We start from the raw sequence: 5239 nt of genomic DNA, 5'->3' as shown, positions 1-5239 counted from the left end.
CCAGGTAAGGAGATACCATAACTCATTCCAGAGTCTTCCGACTCTTTGCCTGATAAATCTCTCTCCTGTCTAAAGCAAATCCTGCCTGTTACAGGTGAAACCAGTTCCCTTTGTCTGCTCTCTGGCAAGAGCTGAACAAAAAGATCCTTCATTCTTTGAAAATAGATATTAAATCATCCCTCCCCTTTTCCAGCTCCAAAATGCAGATCAATGATAGCAGATAAACTGAACATGTGTGTCAGGCAGTTAGCTTAGCTGTTCTTGGAGAATCCTACCTTGTAAAAGAATGGGTCCCCGCTCTCTCCGACCCTCACTTCTAACATGGCAAAGAAAAGGAGAAACAATGGTCTTGTTAAAAAGGGTCGTGGCCACGTGCTGCCTATTCGCTGCATGAACTGCGCCTGGTGCGTGCCCAAAGACAAGGCAATTAAGAAGTTCGTAATCCGAAATATAGTAGAGGCAGCTGCCCTCAGGAACATTTCCAAAGAGAGTGTTTTCAATGCATATGTGCTTCCAAAGCTCTATGTGAAACTGCACTACAGTGTGAGTTGTGCCATTCACAGAAAGGTGGTGAGGAACCGTTCTCCTGGAGTCCTGAAGGACCGGACACCTCCACCTCGATGTAGACCTGCAGGTGCTGTCCCACGACCACCACCAAAGCTCATGGAAGGATTTGATTCCTTAAAAGGCTGAAGAAAAAACTTGTCTGAAAATAAAATGAAAATTATACTTTAAAAAAAGAAAGAAAGAATGAATAGGTCCTCAAAGTGTTTACAGAACATGGAAGGAAAGATGGAACCCACATCTCGACTGAAACATCTCTGGCTGAATGGGTCCCTAGCATGAGTGACAGTGAATTATTCTTCACCTTCACTTACTTACCTGTTTCAGCCATTTGTCCTTTGCTCATTCTCCAGGGAATGTAGGCCAGGGGATGCTGGTTTTCTGATGATTACCTCTCACCATGACAGAGGTGCTGTTTGGTAAACAGTAAGTCTCACCTCCATATTTTCTTCAGTATCTCTATCCAGCTGCCTTACCTTGGATTACATCAGAACCATGAACCCCAGCATCTGAAAAACCTGAAGTTTACAGACCATTATTGTAAAATATAATTTACTGAAATTCAAAAACTTTTCTCCTCAAATCTTAATGCATATCAAGTATCACAAGAACATGTTTAAATCATTGAGTTAAGTCAGTTAAATGTTGACAAGTCTTATACAAGTGGTTATCTTCATGCCAACAAATTAGACAAACTTCTGCTATTCATAAGATTTTCATTGGTCATTCCCCCCCTCTCCCCCCATCAGTTTATTGGAACAAAATACAGCTACGTACAATTCAGGAATCAAATTGCTATCAACTGACTGCAGACTCAGAATAAATAGAGGCGAAACACATTTTTTTTTTCATTAATAGGCTTCAATTACTAGACATAGACTCTCAATAGAAGGGCATCCCATTTGTATCATGCTGGTTGTGTGAGGTTTGCTAGACCAGGTTGCACAGACCTGGTTGGAAGGTTGAGGTTATTTATTGTGAGAAACAAGCCAGAATAGGGAGAGCTGGTTGTTTTACTACTCTGCCTGCAAATTCTAGGTTTCTACCTCTTCTTTTGCCACCACATTCCATCTGCCTTCCTGAGCGTGGAAGAAAGGACAGAGAGCTAGAGAGAGATGAAAGCATAAACACAAAGGATAAGAGACTGCAGGACTGCCATTTTACACACATTTTAAGCACAATCATATGTTCTGGGATTCCCATTCTTCTCAGAGTCAGCCATAGCTTGTTGTGATCCACACAGTCAAAAGCCTTTGCAAAGTCAATAAAGCACAGATAGACATTCCTCTGGTATGCTCTGCTTTCTGCCATGATCCACCAAACATTAGCTATAATATCCCTAATACCAAGACCTCTTCTATACCCAGCTTGAACTTCTGGCAGTTCTCTGTTGACATGTTGCTCCAGTCATTTTTTGATAATTTTTAGCAGAATCTTGCTTGCATATATTAATGATATTGTTGGATAATTTCTGCACTCTGTTGGGTCACCTTTCTTTGGAATGGGAACAAATATCGATCTCTTCCAGCATTGAATTATCTGAGAAGCTAGACTCTGTGAAGAGGAGTGTGTCATCAGGTTTGCAGGGAGACTCATCAATAACCTGCTTTATGCAGATGACACAGCCTTACTTGCTGAGAGTGCGGAGAACTTGAAGAACTTGTTGCAGGTCAAGGAATGCAGCCTTACTCAAGGATTGTGTCTCAATGTCAAGAAAACAAAGATTCTTACAACTGGGCCAATAGCAGTGTCATGATGGATAGAGAGGAGATTGACATTTTCAACAGCTTTATCTTGCTTGGATCCACAATTAATACCCTTGGTATGAGCAGTCATAAAATAAGGAGACTCATTACACTAGGAAAATCTGCAATTAAGGACTTTTCCAAATTATTGAGGAGTAGTGATGTCAGTTTGAGGTTTAAAGTGCATCTGGTTCAGGCCATAGTATTTCTGATTACTAGCTATGCATCTGAGACCTGGACAGTGAATAAGGATGGTAGAAAAAGAATTGATGCCTTTGAGCTGTGGTGTTGGAGGAAGAGCATTGGACGTCCCATGGATGGCCAAGAGAACAAACAGATATGTCTTGGAGAGGGTGCAGCCAGATTGCTTTTTTGAGGCAAGAATGTTGAGTCTTTGCCTCACAAACTTTGGGCATTTTGCTAGGGGGGCTATTCCTTGGAAAAGGACATGATGTTGGGAAGGGTGGAGACCGTCAACCAGGAGGATTGATACAGTGGCTTCTGCAATGGGCTCTTGTGTATCAGAAGTGTAAGTATGGTACAGGGTAGAACAGGGTTCAGATCTTTTGTTCGTAGGGTCACTATGAGTCATGCTCAATTCAATAGCACCTAACAACAACAACATATTGGTAATGAAAAATTTGAATACAAATGGCATGGCACACAACTGAATGGATTGAGAAATTGTGGTACATTCACATAATGGAATACTACACAGCCCACAGGAACAATGATTTTAAAAATTACTACATAAGTTGGGATAAACTGTAAAGCATTACGCTGAATGAATTCAGTCTAATAAAGACAAATGCTGCATAAGATCATTATTGTAAAAATAGAAAGATAACTAGTAAAACATATATGAGTATCCAAGGGAGGAAGGGTTTGGGAAAGAGGAGTGAAGTTGAGCAAGGGAGAAATCATAAGATCATATTATTTAGTGGATGGAGGGAAATGGGAAAGATCCAGTGAGCATCTGTAAAGATAGAGTAATAGTGTGTATGATTCAATGGTGATTAGGGTTATAAAACACAATGAATGGGAATGACTCTGTGAAACACAGTGTGAATACAATGTATACAAACTGTATGCAAATCAATATAAAACATTTTTTAAAAACAGGAAATATATATATATATATATATATATAAAAGAATGGTGTGGCATTCTTGGTGGAAAAGAATTTCCAGATCTGTTTAGAAGTGCAATACTGTCAGTGATAGGATAATATACATATGCCTCCAAGGACGACCACTTAATATGACTATTATACAAATTACATACCAACCACTAATGGCAAAGAGAAAGAAATTAATTGTGTTTATTTATGCAGTGTGAAGTTGATCAAACACAAAACAAAAAATGTATTAATAGAAACTGGTGATTGAAATGCAAAGTTGGAAATAAAGAAATTGAAAAATACGGCCTTAGTGATGAAAATTACCCTGGAGTTTACATGACAAAGTCTTGCAAGGTCAATTGCTTAATCGCTGCAAATATCTTTTGTTCAACACATGAGCTGTGATTATACATAACTGGATAGAAAATACGTCATATTTGCTGCAAAATTCTTTTAAAGAGTTAACAGCAAAGATGCTACTTTGAGGACTAAGGTGTGTCCAACACATACTAAGGTTTTGGTGTGTGTTTTTTAATTGCCTCAGATACATATCTAGGCCATGGTCTTTGTATTTACTTGCTATGTATCGGAGAGCTGGACAATTACTAATGATGATAGAAGAAGAATCAATGTCCTTGAGTTGTGGTGCTGGAGAAAAGCCTTGAACATACCATGGACTACCAAGAAAACAAATAGGTCTGTCTTAGAGAGGTTGAAAGCAAGTTTCTCCTTGGAGGCTAGAATTTTGAAGCTCTGTCTCACATACTTTGGGTATGTGAACAGGTCGGATTGGTCCTTGGAGATGGACAACATGCTTCAAGGGTGGAGGGACAATGCAGCAGAGGAAGGCCTTACATGAAATGGATTGACACAATAACTAGGGCAATGGGGGTAGGTGTCTGAGTCACTGAGACTGGCTCAGGAAAGGGCAGGCTTCAGAGCTGTTGTATGTAGGGTCTCGGGCAACTTGACTAGCCCATACCAACAACAACAACGTATAAATATGATGGCTGGACAATGAATAAGGAGGATCAAAGGAAGATTGATGCATCTGATTTACTATGGTTTTGTTGTTAGATGCCATCAAGTTGACTACAATTTTAATGACCCTATGAACAACAGAGCTGCACCTCATCCTACAATGTGCCATTCTCACCATCTGTGACATCCTGAAGCTCATTGTTACAGCCATTGTATCAGTTCACCTTGTTGAGGGTCTCTTCTCTTTATTTTACCTTCTACTTTTACTAACATGATGACCTTTACCAAGGATTGCCCCTTCTGAAAGTTTATCTAAAGTTCATGAAAGGAAGTTTCCTCTGATCCTGATACCCATTCTTCTTCACACAGTCCAACTTCTTGAATGATATGCTTAGTACATAGATTGAGCATTGTTGGTGTGTACTGTCAAGTTTGAACTGACCCATATCTGACTCCCTAGCAGATGTTGAGAGGCAGTAAATCACTCAGTAGGAGAATGCCAATCTTTCTCCTGCAGAGCAGCTGGTGAATTTGAACTGCATACATTTGCATCAGTGTTCAATTCCTTACCACTAAGTCGCCAGAACTCCCCTATGAATTGAATAGGTATGGGGAAAAGATTCAACCCTGATATACTATATACTTCTTTACATAATGTTCCTTTGTTCTGTTAAAGAAGCTGTTATTTGAACAGAACAAAGGAACATTATGTAAAGAAGTATATAGTATATCAGGGTTGAATCTTTTCCATATACCTATTCAATTCATAGGGGAGTTCTGGCGACTTAGTGGTAAGGAATTGAACACTGATGCAAATGTATGCAGTTCA

General features: G+C 39.6%; 1 pseudogene; it reads left to right on the top strand.

Moving 5' to 3' along the window:
* The first annotated feature begins 321 nt into the window (after positions 1-321).
* LOC102860142 lies at positions 322-693 on the top strand (annotated as a pseudogene).
* Positions 694-5239: the final 4546 nt, after the last annotated feature.

Source organism: Elephantulus edwardii, unplaced genomic scaffold (assembly GCF_000299155.1).
Source record: "Elephantulus edwardii isolate Elephantulus edwardi_28Jun2011 unplaced genomic scaffold, EleEdw1.0 scaffold00005, whole genome shotgun sequence".
NCBI classification, from domain to species: Eukaryota; Metazoa; Chordata; class Mammalia; order Macroscelidea; family Macroscelididae; genus Elephantulus; species Elephantulus edwardii.
The sequence above is the reverse complement of the archived record's forward strand: the minus strand, read 5'-3'. Positions and strand labels throughout refer to the sequence as shown.